General features: G+C 46.9%; 1 protein-coding gene across 1 annotated transcript in view; it reads right to left on the reverse strand.

Moving 5' to 3' along the window:
• Positions 1 to 17,250, reverse strand: part of RPL34 (ribosomal protein L34) — a 179,450-nt gene extending 162,200 nt beyond the window's left edge. Inside the window, exon 1 of the mRNA XM_069783029.1 lies at positions 17,240 to 17,250. The gene's annotated coding sequence lies outside the window, so the exon portion shown is untranslated. The remainder of the gene's footprint in view (positions 1 to 17,239) is intronic.
• Between the last annotated feature and the right edge of the window lie 331 nt (positions 17,251 to 17,581).

The following is a 17,581-nucleotide window of genomic DNA, read 5'->3' on the forward strand; positions in this document are numbered from 1 at the left end:
TATGAAATTATTTTTTTTCCAAAATATCAGTAGACAACTGCAAATTGCCCATGTTAGAAGAACTCTGGCTATCAAAGGTGTGACACAAATAGCCTGTATTTCAGACATTGCTACTCCCCAGACCTGCCACATTTTGTCATCTTGCCCTCATTATCCTTTATGCATAACAGTCTTCCTGTAGAAAAGAAAGCTGGGTTTTGCTCTTCCTTCAGCCAAGCTCTCTGCTCACAATCAAATCCACAGAGTCAACAACTTTTTGTGAGTCCTGATGACACCCATCGCTGGTAGATCACAGGAGGACTAAATCACAGGAAGATGGAAGAAGTACAAGCACACCAAAGAATAGTTTCAGACCAAATTCACAGTCTTGCATAAATCTCAAGACATGCTCCCAAGTCCCAGCTCATCAAGATGAAAATGTAGCTCCTAATTCTTCCCATATGTTTCAAACAGAATGTTATGAATGAAAGATGGATCTTCTTCCCAGTTGTTCCCTTCCAGTGCAACCCACCCAACTCCGGATTAACCCACTTTGTTCTAGTTCCGTCTCCTCTGTGTGGTCAGAAGCAAAGCAAGGAACTGTGCCAACAGAGACGCTGGACTTCTCCTCGCCAAAGGAGCAGGCGCGTGAGGTAGAAGGCAGCATGTGCTGGAAAACTCAGATGTCGAAACACGTGTTTTTCTCCAGCAAAATCAGAGAGGGAGGGGTCATGTGGAGCGAGGCAGCGCAGTTCCTCTCTTTTATGTTGCGAGAGCTTCCAAAAGAGAAGTGCCTTTCAAACAAAAGCGAGGCACGGGTAGCTTTCCAAATGTTCTCATTTATTTCTGATAGTTGTCTTCATTTAAGGAATAACGTGTTTTCTCTTGGGTCTGGCATAGCCACTGGCTGAAGCAACAGATGTACCTACCACACTGATGATCCTGAAGAAGGAAAACACATCTGTCTGCGGTAGCTTTTTTGGACTCTGAGGACCAAGTGTGTAAGCCTGTGGGAACTTCACAGACACTTGAAGTCCTCATTTATTCATTGTTGATTTATTTATATACCTTTATGCAAGAGCTTTGGTGATACACAATAATGTATATAGAAAAGTTTTAACATATAATTACATTTGTTCCCCATTTTCAGATATCAAGCACAAAAAAAGAAGAGGCTTTATGTATCTGTGAAGTGGCATATCATTAGATACTTGTGTATTGAGGCAGGCATTGGACATTTTATAGTGTACACAATTGGCACACCTGGGAAAATGCATACACTGCCAGCTAAAATGCCTAATCTCTTCTTTAGCACATTTGTGGTTTAATTACAAAACCTAGTGAACAATTAAAATTCAGGTCAGCACACAGCAGCAATACCAGCCTTTGATGTGGGGTCAGTATTGGTCACAGTCCTGTACTCATTACATAGGTTAATCAACTTAGTGGAGTAAATATGACAGGACTGACCAAAAATCTATGTAATTACCATCGCTCTGAGAGCGCTGGCAAGCAGGGCTGGTTTATTTGTTAGGTACACGACCATTATTTCTTCTAAATAAAACGCAGATCCGGAGCTGCTAGCGTAAAGCAGATTTGTTTCTCCCACGAGCAGCCCCTCTCGCTGCTGCTGCCCATCTGCAGGCGCGTATGCAGGCGGCAGGGTGTGCACCCCCACGTACACACGTGCAAGCACAGCCCCCCCCCCCAACAGCCTCGCCATTAGATTTGTACAAGTGAGTACTTCTGCTCCTGCAGCATCCCACTGACCACAGCTGATTATGTTCTGTGCTGACTTGCAAAGCCACTGCACAGACCTCATTGCAGTAATTCCGTATGAAATAACGCAGACATTACTTTTCGTCTCAGAAAGAGGAAGGCATCTCCGTGACAGTGGCACTGAAATGGGCTGGGAATATAGGGCAATATATGTTTGTGACTGCCCCGGCCATCTTCACCCCCTAGTCCAGCTCACGAGACCTACTTTTTGTCAGTGCAAATTTCTGGGCACCATTCCAAACAGTAACTACTTAATAGAAATGGATTGCTACAGCCAGATCAAATATTGCTTTCTCTTGCCCAGATGTAGATTCTCCATGATCCCGGAATAAAGGAAACCTATCACAAGCCTCAGACAGTCATACTCCGACCAGCTTTAGGGACGTAGCTAAGGCCAAAACGTCAAAACCCTCTGCACTGGAAAAGAGATTCCTGCTGGCTTTCGGGTAGGATGTACAGTGCTTGCTTCCTGCCCTGAAAGCCAGGAGTTATCAGGCTGTTCAGCCTGGGATTTTCGCAATAGGCACCCAATTCCCCCTGAAAGGAGAGTGAAAGCTAGGAGGTTTGAGCTGGGATTTTTGCAACAGTCACCGAACTCCCAGGGCAAGTCAGTGAGAGCTGAAGAGTTTTGATCCCTCACATGAAAGTTGATAGCAAATTAATATGAGTTTCAATGGGGGTAGGAGTAGGTCCAGGTGCCACACACTCCCGTAAGCTCTTTTGAAAATCACAGCCTTAAGTGCTGATATTCTGATATTCCAAATATGTGGGGTTAGGTAATTTTTTCTAATTCTTAAAACTGTATTAGCCATAATTTTCTTCTGCCTTTCAGTCCCTATGAGATAAAAGGAGTCTGGCTTTACAAGCAGCAAGATTTACCAGAATAGCCCTGGAGAAGTTTTAAACGATTCTATACAATATTTACAAATTATTTCCTAGTTTTTCTTTCTGTAAAATGTGCGCCATACAGGGTGTAGGACTGTGGGCACTGTAGCGGCTGAGCATTTGTCTGGGCGGACGTGCGTGCGTTTGTGATGGGTGTTATGTGAACCCTATCGATTACCTTTGTGGCATCCTCCCTAGGAGCAGTCAGCCAGCCATAGGTGACAATTAACCGAGGGAGGAGGCTGCAGAAACACGCCGGAGGGTACACACAGCCATAAAATACATGACAACAGAGTAGAGCATGGCATTGTAGAGGCATGCTGTGTTTTCATTAGGGTGTGTCGAAATATTAAAACAGGACAATAAAGAAGAAAATGTTTTTGTAATAAACCATGGGTCGTCCCTTTGTAAAACAAAAGCTTAATTGCCATAGAGACAAGGTCTGTGTCTTCTTGTGCTTGTTTTCTGGTGTCTATCTCAACAGCCTCTTTATATACTATTGGAATAACAATAAATAGCAGGAACATTTAAGTGCTGCTACAGTGTTAATGCTTACTACGAGCAGTCGGCACTGATGAACAGATCTTTACTGCTCATTTTCTGTTTGAGTCCTACTCCCTACAACATCCTGCTCTCTCATTCTTCCCACCCACTGCATTTAAACGAACAAACCACGTTTTCTTTATGTCATCTCCATCCATCCCAAGAGCTTTGATCACCAAAGGGAACATGTCAGAACTGGCAGTGTTCTCATTCTGGGGGAAATGTTGATATTTCAAACTTATTTTTGCTGTGCATCTGAATGATAGCAAGTATTTTCAACAGTTTTAGTTTTCCAAGGAAAAAACCGCTCTGGTCAGGACAGCTTATTTAGCTTACCTTTAACATATCATTTGTAGTTTGACTTATTTTATTTTTAAAAATGACTTTTTAACTGCTTCTTAAAAAATAAAAAACAAACCTTCAAGAAAAAGTTGGTTGGAAACAAAACACTGAAGCTGCTTGTTGTGGCAGTAATCAAAAAAGACGTATTAGTATCTTGCTTTTATGTTTTCAAATAAAATTCACTGAAATGGTCACAAACCCACTAGATGTTCACTTTTAAAAATAAAAACGGCATTTTTGGTGGACAAACAATCCGAATTATTTTTCATGGACTAGTTGAAGCTACCATGGACAAGCACAATGTCATCTTGCTATTTCTCACCTCCCTATTACTGAGTTTTACGGCCAGCTATTCTGTGGACTTCAGCTGGGTCACCGTGGAAATGTGGGAACAGAAAGCATGTTACGACCCTCTTGAACTGAGTTAGTGGAGTACCAATACTCCATTAGGGACTATATAAATATGTATCTGTAGCAGACTGGGTAATGTCAGTCGCCTGAGCTGTCCCTATCACCATTCACAGCAGCAGAGCTGGTCCCATGCCGATCATTTTCCTTTATCTCAGGAAACTTCGCTTGGCTTCCTTTTTTATTCCCAAGTCTGGAAAACACGAGCAGTCCAAGGGCAGTGCAGTGCAGAGCCAGCAGGAGGTGCTCCTATAGCAAGAAAATCTGTCCAACAAAATAAATCATAGATATGTGGCACCAAATTTCCCTGCCGCTATAATATAATAAACATTTGGCATACTCAAAAAAGGGGTTTTGGCATAGCAGGGAAACCGTTTGAGCTGTCCTACTGCAGAAACCTAGACAGATGCAATATTTCTCTTGTTTTTAAGTTACTGTAATCAAGCATATTGCAAAAGAGGACAAAAATAAACGAAAATGTGTTATTAGGTCCTAGTAGACTTGCAATTTCTGAATTTCTTTTACAAATGCCCATAGAGTATTCCGTCTTTATCCTCCCAAGTCACTGAGAATAACACATCAAAGAGCATGTTTGCATTTCTATAATAGATAACAGCATTGACACAAGCTTCAGGGTTCATACAAACTATAAACTGAATTACCAATCTCCTATCTCACATATTTATAAACTGTAAGTCGAGCCTGGAGAAAAAATTCCAACTCCAGGTGAAATAATTATTCCGGAGCTTTTAAAGAGTCCCTTCTGAGCCGCAATCTGAATTCCAGTGGATGTGAATTATCAGTTTGGTTTGTACCAGCTTCTGCTTGCATAGCAAGAGTCAAATGGCAACCTGGACTCTGCTGGTCACTGCAGCAGCAAGGTTGGCATTGTCATTTGAACAAGAGATTTAGTAAAAGTCGCCATCTCTCAGCCTTCCTTGGCCGAGGAAGGAAATGATTTGCTGCTGCCATGCTCTTGCATTGCCTCCAAAGCCCATGGCCCCATGGGAGCCAGCTCTCCTGCAATGCTCCGAGACACCAGAGCCTCAACAGAGCAAGCCCTGACAGCCCAGAGCTTCTGCCTGTGAACCTGAAAGCATTATAAACTATGACACTTTTCTCCTCATACCTTAAGGAGGAAGAATACAATTCCCCTTATTTCTATAAACCAGAAAGCTCACACAGAAAGGGCCCATTTTTTGAGAAACCGGGCATCCACCAAGCTTCTTTGACATCAAAGCACCAATAAAGCCAGGGGACCCTGCCTAAGAGGCAAAGGTCAGTGCAACAGATAGAGTGCTTCCATGAGACCACAGGTAACCCAGTAGTAACTATGCCCTGACAAGGGCCAAACTGGGGAAAGTCAACAAAAGCTGCCTTTCTCCTATTGCCAGGTGCTGGGTTGAGCGTGACTCACCTAAACCACAGGGCTGAGACCGTAGCTCTCCGATTAGGATGCACGTCAGTGAAACACAATGTCTAGAGACAGTGTGAGTCACACACGCAGCAGCTCTCTATACAGCCACACTGAGTTTGTGTGCACTATATTGTCAGAAAGAAAAACAAAGTGAAAAGGAAAACATTGCTAAAAAAGGTTACGGTGCTGTCTCACGCAAATACGTTAAAAAAGAAAGCGAAACCCTTAAGCCAATACCACTTCTGGAACTCCGATACTGGTCTGAGCATCAGCTCCTCACCATAACTCCCCAAAGTATGCTACGGTTCGGCATGCCCAAAAGGAAAAGAAACAATAGGTGTCAGAGGAAATAATGGCGTGGGATTTGAGGCAGGATGTTCTTTTACTGGGTAGTTTGACAAAGACCGACTGGAATCTAAGGTGGACGCGTTTCATTCTGTACCTCACACAAAAACAGTGGACCCAGGTTTTTTATGTGAACTTCTCAGTGGGACACAAGAGTATTTGGTTCTGGAATATAGAACAGTGCATAGGCATTTAAGATATGCAAAATTAGGGGACTTTAATTATTATGGCTCTGTTTTGAGAATTCTTAAGAAAGTCTTAAGAAAACTACCTTGTCAGAAATGGCTCTAATTTTTAATCTTAGAGACTTTACATTGTGGTTCCTCACCACAATACAGATGGGAACAATCCTTTTCCTTCCACCATCCCCTATTGCATTATACGAACACTGGAAACCTATAAAATCTGATGTTACTAACTACCTTGCAACTGAAATCATCAACTATTTTAATTTCAGCAATAGGACAAAAAGCTTTTCTCTGATGTGTTGCTAATTTACTGAGCATTTACTAATTTAAAAACCTATCCTGACAGACAGGACCAATTCCAAAGCAGACCAGGTATAATGCACCCGATGTTTTGTTGCTTGGTGACAAAACCAGCCTATAAAATGACTTTCTGGAGATTCTCTTAGCTTCGTCAGCATGATCGATTCTTGTTCGCTTACTACCACACCAGTAAGCGCAGAGCTGGCATTAGGATTTGGGGTCGGATCAGCGAAAGGATTCTGGTGACAATAGCAGTATTCACAAGCTCTGTCAACGCGGCATGGTTTATTTAATTCAGCAAACACTTAGCTTTGGCGGCACAGAAAGGCAAAGCAATGTAGACAGAAATATTAAGGTAGAAGTGCAGAGAAAAAAATTTCTCCTGGCTAGACCATGTCTAGATTCAAAGGAAAATTGAGGGGGGAGCAAGGGAGTGGGATTTTTTTTTTTGTTCCTGGGTTGTTCTTTTCTGAAACAGAGTCCTGTTCTTGTGCTGCAAGTGGCAGAAACATGAGGTGAGGATCATTAAGTGATGAAGGCTCTGTGGCTGACAGATTACAGGACAATTCAGCTCAGTCTCTTTAACTTTGCTCCTCTGCAAATTGAAATACTCTTTTATTTTTCTCATTGGAGACATTATCTAAGAGGATCAATACATGGGAGAAAGGCAAATTCAGCTTTCTGAGAAGGAGGGATGCAGCACTGAAAAGATGCTCAAAAAGGCACTAAAAAGTACTTGACTGTTGAATAGGTTAGTATTTAAAAAATTGGACTGTGTAAGTGAAAGATGAAAAACTGTTCCAGTAGAATATGCAATAACACTTTAAAATGGAAGTTTACAAACAAGAGCCCCTTTGTTCAATGGCACCATTTCATTTGGGGTTTGGAGGTTTTTTTGTTCCTTTCTGGCTCCAAATTGGCTTAAAAGGAACAAAAAATAAATCTTGCTCCAAAATCTTGCTGAAAAAATATTTTTAGGTTAAAACACACAAGAAAGCACATGAACATGATGGGATGGTATGTTTGACTGATTCTCAGGTCAAATGATTTCTGAATTTGCTAGCAATAGAGAAATGGGTCAGATCTGCCAGTACATCAGGGAAATGGCCAGCACCACTTCAAAACTGAGGTTGCTCAATAACACACAGGTGCAATTATTGAGCGTCCCTGATACCTCCACGTGATATCTTACTTTTTTCTCCAAATGGCTTGCAGCTTTTCTGCTTGCGCTACTCCATAATCATCACAGCTGGCAGAGGTGCTTGAGCCAGATGCTAAGAAGTTTGAAGGAAGAAGGGCACCAGTGTACAGCATTTGCTGTGAGGCTCCTTCAGCTTTATGGAGAGCTCTCCCCACCTTTCCCAGGACAGCATCAACTAAGGTTCTTCACGCACTGCAATAATATATATCTAGGCTGAAGTCAGCAGAGACGCGCTCCTGAGAGCGGAGCTGGGCTCGCAGAGTTGAGTGAGCAGTTTTGTGTTCTTCTAATATTTTAATTTGATTCAAGCATTTAAAGCCTTACAAACTTACAGAGCTGTCCTTATCATTTTTGTGTAAATGAAATAAATCAGTATTCCTGCAAAATTCCTGCCAATAATGTCTTCCCATTACACCGGCGTGTCTGAATGGGCAGACCTACTCACCATTACTAAACAGATGGTAGACTCTTTACAGAAACCCTCCTGGGTTAAGTAAGTATGCTTAACGGTATAGCCCAGCCACTCAGAGCAACAGGTTGTTTTCACATACAGTAACTTGCACAAAAGAAAACCTTTGATTGGAAAGGAAAAGTGTAGCCAACAAACTAGCCTGGCTAGGCGTACGTGCATTGCCCCACAGCTACATGAACTAAACGCAGCCAGGGCAAGGAGGTAACAACAAATAAAATGGCCTGGTTTGGCAGCCTCCCGCCTTTCCAGAAAGAGGGCTAAAAACTTCCCCGCAGGAAAATCCCTCACAGCTTTCCGGCTTGGCTGTCTAGTTGAAATAAAGATATTTTCAATCCTCAAAACCGAAGTGCTACCGCACACTGTGTTGTGCTGTATGGCCAAAAGGAGTGATGTTGCTCTGAGAGGCCCCCACCAGGCTGCCAACACCCTCCCCATGAGCTAATGGAGGAGCATAAGCAGCATTTACAAATTAATATAACACCTATATTTAGTATTTGTGACTATCGCGGACCTGCAGTGTTGCAACTGCCAAGTACACTTCACCTGAGCAAAGACAGGGGGAGAGGGGAGAGCAAGGTTTCTCCTGTGGCAAGGCAGGGAGCGGTTCTGCTGGCCCAGTGAAAGGAGGGCTAACCCGGACCCTTCTGGGTCTGCTTGCCTGGGCCACTGCCTTGGCCACAGAGATGTTCACGCCAAGCTGTTCAGCCTGGTTATATATGCTATACGTATACAAACACATACACGCACACGCCCATATGGGTGTATATTCAGATTCCGATTGGGATTGGAGTCCCATTGTGTTCCTCACAGTACAAACACAGAGGATAGCATGGGCCTGCTCCAAGAGGCAAGTCTCTGAAACCACGAGTAAGGATTAATTTTAAGCAACTGCTGCCAAGACTGCTGAAAGTATGTGCCTGAAAACTCTTTCATTGTCCCTTGTTCTGGAGGCCAAAAGATTAGGAATGAGCAACCAGCCTCCTTCAAACAACTTCTTACAGGATCGCAAACCCAGCAGCACCACGGCAGCTCTGGCAATCAGCTCCTTGACTTCTTCCGTGGAGAGTTCGTGTTTTCTCCCCTTTACCGAGGAACAATTGACATTAAATACTTCTAGGTCTTGGTCAATGCTGTTTTCTTTTTCTTTGTTGGCCTCATGTCCGAATCTCATAAAACTGAGACCAAGAGACAGTAAGTTACCTTGGGGCAATTTTCAGACCATCCGTCTGTTGCACATAACTTCACAGGCAAAAGAGCCTGCGCTCCCAAAACATCCAGCACGGAGGGAAAGACTCCCCAGAGGGCAATTGCGAAAGCTATGTCACGTCTTGCAGTTGGACCTAGGGCTGCTGTAACCCTCTAACAAGCTATGCTTTCAGAGCTGAACACCTAGCAAGCTCTTCCAGCCTTGGGATGGCCAGGGAGCCATTTTCAAGGATTTTTCCCCCATCTTCCATCCATCTTCTTCTGCACTGCTTGGTTTAGCCACCGGTTGTGCCTGAGCATTCCCACCTGCAGGAAAGCCGCTGCCTCCTTGCCTCTCCCCTGCCCGGCTGGCGGCATGGATCCCCCATTGCCTGCCCACCAGCCAGGCTCCTCTCCTGCACCTCCGCCAAGCACGCCACTCTGCCATGCGGTCTCTGTCCTCAGCCAGCCTGGCCCATCTTCCCTCGAAACCGCTTCCAACAGTCCTATCGGGGCACGGGCATTTTCTTCCTGGGTCTGATGGGAGCTCACGCCTCTCTCTGGGATCCTCCAGCCACACAGCGATCTTGAAGGATGCTGAGCACCTGGGCCAATCTCAAGCTGTGCTTTCTCCACATCACCCAAGTGACGGCCGACATTTAGGCTCCTGGCAGAACAAAAGGGGCAGAGGAGTTAAATGTTCACTATTGCATGCTTACTAAATTACGTTATATTACATTAATCTCTCCATTATCATAGGGATGGATTTCAGAACCAGTGGGAAAACTGTCGCTACTGCCGCTCCCTCCTCTGCCATATAGCGAATGGCTATTTGCGCTTTCGATGGGAGCGAGGCGCAAAGGATCCCTTGCTTGCGTGACAGACGATAGCCACAGCAGGCAGAGGCCCTCAGCCTGGGACTGAGGGTGCCCAGTGGGGGCTCTTGCATTTACACAGAGCCCCGCTGAACTGACTTGCAGACGGCCCAAGCACGATCGTTACAGGCATTGCTCCACACTGAGTTATATTTAATGCAGGGGCCTAAATTACACAGCAGATGAGGAGAACTCCCTTTGAAAAGGCTTATGAGGTGCCACCTGTTTCCCAGGTCAGAGTCAGGACTTTTGAAGGCACATATGTTTTACAAGATCCAGATCAACTGAACAAAGTAACATTAATAGGACACCCCCCCCCCCCCCCAGCTTGGGCGTTGGGCACAAGGCAGCTGCCCTGGTGCCTGGCTTGAAATGAGCAGCAGCTCCCAGGGGATGTTGCAGGCTTCCCCAGCTGCGGGGAGAGCTCATAGGGAGGATGTGCAGCAATAACAAGGGGCACAAAAATGTGACTGAGGGGACAGGGAGCTTCTGAGAGGTGAGAAAGAGCCGAAGGATAATTCATTTCCCCAGATGAGGATAATTCAAATAAGTTCAAAGGGAGGAGCTTCCTCCAAGCAGAAGCTCCCCTGGGGCAGAGACCTGCTAATTTGGATAGCATCCTGTGCACAACAGAGGCTGCACGGGCACCTCCATAAACTGTGGGGAAGAACAGGTGGGGAGACCTTCCTGCCCGAATCAGACCTTCGTTTGGACCCACAACATCAAATCCACCAGTACAGGTCGGGGTGCCGATGAAATAAAACCAGCTCATTGCAAGCCTGCACAAGAGCCTGCATAAAGCAACGGACCTGAATGCTCGCAAAGGCTGCTCCGCACCCTTCCTCTGGATCTGCCTCTGGAGTCTGCCCCAGCTGTTTTTCGAAACACCATAGTAGTTCCTAAAGCACCACCATTTTAATATCTACATACAAAGCCTCCTGATGTGTTGGGTTTAGTGAACCACAAACTACCTTAAAAATGCAACATAAAATCAGAGAATTCGCTGTTCGTAGCTCCAAGTAGGGAACCGAGTAATTAATATATAGCTTAATCTACAGCTTCTGCTATCCTTATACAGCTCTAGTGCTTTGGCCTGCAGCCCCCTTGCTTTAATTGCTCTCGCTAAAGATAGCACTCTTCTAATGCAAAATAATCTGGTGAATCCTACGCCCATATCAGAGCTAAATGCAGGGTGCATAAGAGGAAAAGAAGAGAGCTCAACATAACAAGGTGTTTGCTTGCATTCAAGGGAAAACGGAAAGGTTTACTGGAAGTCAAAATAATGTATCACAAATGAAATTAAATCCCATTAAAACCCAATTTTTCTAGTTATCTAATATTATTTTTGTTATGGTGAATGTTTCATGGATGATTTTTTGTTGACATATAAAGTCGAGCCACAGCCTGTCTGCATGCCAGCGATACCCTCTTTAAAGAAATACAAATACCATGCAACACTTCTGATCTTTCTTGTATAAAGATTTTTTTTATGAAACACTATTTAGATGCTTCCTGGTCAGCAAACATAAATAAAAGTTATAAAAGGTAGTCTTGGCTTCAAGAGAGGTCTGAAAGACTGAATTCCTCAAGGGACAGACAAATAAAACAAGGAAAGTTTTACTTCATTATCAACATAGTAGAGGCATGCACACATCGGCTGGTATTAATCTTGGTTATAGCTTGTGGCCAGTGACTGATGGCACGCTGCAAATTCAAATTCTGAAGAAAAAAAGGTGATCCTCTTGATTGATATATTAAATCTCATTTTAAGTTAGATTGGGTTGCAGACATCTGACTTTTCCGTCACAGCATGCGTTTGGGTCGGTTTCTGCAGTTTTCGGTTTCCCACTCCGCGCTCCTCTGCTGCGTTACCTTTGTGTGCCCGGAAGGATTGCCTGCAATTGCAGGTTCAGGGACTTTTCAAGCTGGAAGTGGTATCCGACCAGTCATGTTTCATAGCCAAAATGAATTTGCCTAATCCTTTTCTGAATCCATTCATCGTTTCGGCCTCCATAACATTTTACGGCAAGGAGCTTCATAATTTAATTACACGTTGTGTAAAAAGGTACTGAAATTAGTAAAAGTTATTAAAGTCTTTTAGCCAAGAAGAGTATTATGAGCAGGAGTCCCTTGTTTTGTTGAAAAGCCTTGCTGGGTGGGCAAGGATGGTCAGTTCTGCTGCTGGAGGTTCACCCAGATACGCAAGTTTTGCAGCTACTCCTTCCTTCTGGCCAGCACAAAGCAGGAGAGGAGGTAAGGTAGAGACGGGAGAGAAAGCATGGCTTTCTGCAGAGATATGGGAGAGAAAGCATGGCTTTCTGCAGAGATATGCAAGCCAGAAGACGGCTGATCAATCATGGCGTAACGGCCTGACCTGGCAGATGAGCAACAACAGCCATGATCTGGCCCCTGTCTGGCTTCAACCCTCCACAAGTCGCCTGGTCGGTCTCAGCCGGTCCCTCTCTCTCTCATTACCCTTCTCCAGCGGGGCAGAAACCATCCTCCTCCTTAGGCAGGGCTTATTCCCAGGAGGGTCAAGCACCCACAGCTCTGGCTGGACTCAGCAGGAACCACAAGTGGTCTGAGACACCCAGGCCAGCACCTCACAGGGAATTCTGTGATGGTAAGAGCAACCATTCACTTACTGTCAGTTCGAGTTTTCTCCTCTACCCCATGCTGTCCTTAATGTCGCCCCCCTCTTTTGCAGCTCAGGGTCTCATCTGTAGGTCCCTGCTCCAGCGCAATTATGAGTCAAGGTCTGCAGGATTTGACCCAAACTTCCTCGCCTGTGGTGGTTCGCTCTCCTTTGGCAACCCAGCCACGCCTGCAGGACTTTTGCTCACATCCCTTTACTTCCCTCAGCCTAAAGAGCCTTTCTGAAATTCTGAATTGCAAGCCGAAACCGCCCGTTTTCCCAGGACGTGGACACAGTAGCCCACGAGGCCCACGCAAAGGAGAATGGAGCTAAAGGTGAAGCGGCCAGCTGCAAGTCAGACTGATCTCGCTCCTCGTCAAAAGGTGAGCCCTAACTGCTGTCCCCGCACGCCGTGCCTCTCTGCCTTCCAGTCACCGTGAAGACGCGTATTTTTGGATCGTTACCAGACTGGAAACTGTGAAGCTGTGATGCTGAGATGACAAGGCTCTGAACAATACCTCGGACTCCTGCAAACTCCTAATTGTCATCTTCTGGCACTTCCCTAGCAAACACCACTGCCTTTGAGTGGCATTCAGCTGTTACTGTTTAATACCTCTCTCAGGCAAATTAATGGCAGTTACTTCCCTGGGAAGCGGGAGATGCTACTTTAAAATAAGACCCACCTCCGAATAACTTCCTCAGCAAGAAGGAAAATTCGCCACCTCGTTACTTGCTTCAAACGCTTCCCCCGAGGGAGTGCCGCGTGTTTCTCCGAGCGCAGCGAGATCCCTCGTACAGCCTGGCTGCTGTTCCCCCTCCCTGTCCAGCTGCGTATGGGCGACGGACTTGGTCAGACAGAGGTCAGAGAATTAAAAAAAAGTAAATAGGAGTCATGCACTGGCAGCACACATTCACCGCATTGCTGAACTGTCTTGCTAACCCGGGAGAAGCCTCCCACACTCCCATGCCGTTAGTGCACAGCTGCCGCTGGAAAGTTGCCTGCAGAGCCTCCCTCCCCTCCCACCTCTTTCAAAGGACCTTGTCTGGAGCTACCAGGCTTCTGCCAGCAATATTTGTCAGGGCACAGAGGACTACTGTCACTTAAAAACAAGCGAGGGATTACAAGATGCTTTGATTTTGTTGGGAGCACAGAAAGGGAACGGTCGCCGTTTCAAAAGCTAGGAGGAAACCCTGGTGCACAGTCAGCTCTGCATGTTCGTTACATATTTGGCAGAATATATCAATTGGTTTATGCTGAATTCCAAAACAGGCCTAGCTGTAGCCATGCCAAGGACTTTTGTAGAAGGATGACTTCTCCACAAAGCACCTCACATACTTCTAGGGCTACAGATACTAATTTTGCACTGTACAAGCAAGTACCAACAGAAATAAACATTTTCAGCATAAGGCTTCCAACGACGCGTGCACAAAACCCCTAGCAAAAGCCCCTCAGTGCCTTTCCCTGGGGCATCCAAGAAGTCGCAGTGTGAGACACGCACCGGCACTGCTGAGTGCAAAGCTAGAGGAGCAGAAGCAGGACTCAGCTGGAGGGGCCTTTGAAAACCTGCCCACGGACACTGCCCCCGGGTGCGGCATCCTGGCTCTCGGGGATGGAGCAAATCTCATCCGCCCTGGGCCACGTATAACATTTATTTATTCAGGAGCAGAACTTCCCCCTCTAAGAAAGTAGGAAATGTTGACGTAAACGGGCAAAACTGCTACTCTGCAATTAAAACACACTTCTTCAGCCAGAATCTCTCATAAATGTAATGTCCGACAAAACTACTAAAGTTTGGATTTTCAAAGGCCCCCTCAGGGAGGTAGTACTCTACTCCCTTTGAACATCTCCTCGGTCCTTTCAAAAATCCCAGCCTAAAAATCCCTGCTGGGGGGCAGCACGTTGCTGTGCTCTGTCAGGTCTTAACCTTTAATACAACATTAACCTCACATTTTGCATTCTCCCATGCGTGGCTTTCTGGGTTTGGTTCTGACTCTGAGTCCTGCCTCCCCTTTTATCCATACACTGCGGATTATCTGATCTGATGAGTCATCAGAAATAATCCTGCAACGGCACCGCTCTATGTAAGGGTTAGTTTGCAAGCTACTTCTTGTCACCATTTATTTGAATAAACCATGCCACTTCCCCTGTATTTTATCTTGCACTTAAAGAACGAAGAAGAAAGCAGCCCCTGAACTGCTAACTATTTTAATCTCAAAATAAGATAACTTAATGTATTTGTGAGATCTGAGCCACCAATGCATTCCTCTAAACAAAAGCTCTTCTAGTAAAAATGCGCTGGTGAGATTTGCCCACTCAAATCTCATAAAGCCCATGTTGTCGCAAGGGCTAAGAAAACCTAGCTCTTTAAATAGAGTAATTCTGGGCTAAGAACATTAATGGCATCCCAGAACTGGAAAGCTGGATGTGTAAATTAAAAAGCAAAAAGCACATATACACTCTTAATATCCTAATACCTATTACATGTGATCTCTTTCAAAGTAGCTTTAAATGAGAAGTGCAGTTACTCTTTGATATAGCTGCTAGAAACACAGCCAGGATGCCCTTTGTTATAATTTTAAAAAATGAGCCCGCATTTCATAAAGACTCATAATAACTGAGTTTTCAAAACCAGCACACATTATTCCCTTTTTGGTTTTTTCCTCCATTCAAAGCACAAATCTCCAGCAAATACGGAACTGTTCCCTTCACTCGGCAGCATCCTCTTGACTCTGCCCAACCATGAAAGAAAGAAAGTCAGAAAGAAGCCCTTTTAGCCACCACGAGGGAAACGAAGATGTGCGTGGTGAGAAATCCTCCCCACACCACCCCTGCCTACATCCCCCCGAGGCTGCCGGGGACCGGCATCACTGCTTCATCATGTGAGACCCCACAGCCCCAGCAGTGTCTGGAGACCACGGCAGGCGACCCACACCGATGAGCAGCTGGATGTGGGTCATGGGGCTCTAGGCCACAGTGTCTGCAACCCAAACCTGGACCCAAATCCAAAGCCACACCAGCTGTCTGGACCTTGCGTTAGTAAAAGCACTGGAAAGGGTTTGCACTGCCAAAGGGACCGTACAGAGGGACTGCCTGGTACAACACAAGAGTGAAGGCGCTTTGGTTTTTGCCCCCAAACCATCCAGATCTGTTATTTACAGCTTTTCCTGTGGCAGCGAGCCTCTTACACACAACGTTGCATTTAATCTCACAGGGCAAAAAAAGACGCTTAGAAATATTATCCTTGTTTTGGAGGCAAGGAACAAGTCCGTATTTCTAAATACATTCATGCATCCCGAGGCAGCCCAGGGCTGGCTCCCCAGCGGTGCCGCACAGCCGTGGCGCGTGAGGGAGACCGCAGCAATAATGCAGCAGAGCCCGGGGCTAATCATCGCAGCCCTGCGCGGGCCCTGCTCACCCCACATCCTGGCGGAGGAGGATTTATTTGCCTCAGAAGGAATTTGGGAATTCAGCCTATATATTCAACTTGCACATAAATCACGGATGTTATCTAAGTAGGGTGGCAAATGCAGGGCCAGGGAACACGCATAATTCAGTCACATCGCCTTGCAAAGGCACTGTAAAATCTTGATTTGAGAGATTTTGAAATCCGACATCCTTTTTTGTGCTTTGCAGTCCTGAGGGAGCAGCAGAAGCCCAGAGGTGGGTGGCCGTCCCCACAGGCCCGGGGCGGGCAGGGCGGTGGTGGGCCCCCCCGGGACTCCCCTCCCGCACCCCAGCTCTGCCACCCATGCACCTCACAGCTCATTAAAAAAGTCATGCTGCTCCTCAGCAGCGGGGTGCACGCCTGTCCCGTCGGGGAGCCGCAGGGCAAGCGTGGAGTGCCACAAATGGCACCCACACCTCCCTCCCCCCCAGCACAGCCACCCCTCGGGGGGCCACCCTCGACATTTCCCCCTAGGGGGGGAAAAACCCGCGGAGGTTTTGCCTAGAAAGGCTCCATCCGAACTGGCACTGGCCTCTCGGGCGCGGAGGTGGGGGGGGGGGGCTTTTTTGCCGCTGTTTGCTCGTTTGTCGGTCAATATAAAGGAGTTTTCTCCCCCCCCGGGGCCGCGCAGCCCCGGCCCGGCCGGGCGCAGGGACGCGCCGTCGGGCGGCACTTCCAGGCGGAGCCCGCTGGGCTCCACAGCCCGGTGGTTTTAAACAAAAGGGTTGGAGTTTTGTTTGGTTTTTTGGTGGGTTTTTTTCTTCTTCTCAGAAAATAACTGCAACCCCCTTTGCAAGAATTTTTTTTTTTTTTAATTTTTTTTTTTCCCGTCCCGGAGAAAACCAGCTCCTTCCCGCCGGTCACTCCCCACCATGTGCGCAGCCCCCCCCCCCCTTTCCCCCGTGCCTCCGGGCTGGCACGCGTCCAGGCCGGAGGAGGTTTTTTTTGGTTGTGTTGTTTTTTTGGGTTGTTTTTTTTTTTCCCCTCCCCCCTTTTCGTATTATTTTTATTTTATTTTATTTCCACTGCACATTTCGGCTCCAGCTCCCCAAACTCTTTGATCTCCCCCGCTGTCTCCTTACCCGGAAGAAAACCCTTGCCCGCTCAGCTGGGAGCTCGGCGCACACGTGGGCGCCCTGGCGCGCCTCCATGCTCCTGCCAAATTTAGTCACACAAAGGGCCCGGGGGGGGGGGGAACCCGGGGGGGGGGATGAAAGGGGCCGCCGGCGGGACATCAAAGGCGCCGCCGCCCCGCCCCGCTCCCGCCCTCCCCTATATAGGGGGGCGCCGGCGGCCGACGGCGCTTCGCACGCCAGGGTGTCCGGCCCCCCCCCCCGCCCCTCCGCTTATTGCGCCCCGGGGGGGGGGGTGGGTGTCGTCCTTGGGATCCCGGTTCCCCCCTTCTTCCCTGCGGGGGTCGTCCCGCTGCCCCGACCGCTGGTGCTCGGCCCGCCGCGGGGCCGACGGTGGGTTTCCTCTCCCCGTTCGTGTCGCCCCGGGGGCGGGCAAGAAGGGCTGGCCGTCGGGGAGTGCTCGAAGAGCGGAGCCGTTCAATGCTGAAACTCCAAAAAAAAAAAAAAG

The sequence above is a fragment of the Haliaeetus albicilla genome, chromosome 1, assembly GCF_947461875.1.
Source record: "Haliaeetus albicilla chromosome 1, bHalAlb1.1, whole genome shotgun sequence".
Classification (NCBI taxonomy): domain Eukaryota; kingdom Metazoa; phylum Chordata; class Aves; order Accipitriformes; family Accipitridae; genus Haliaeetus; species Haliaeetus albicilla.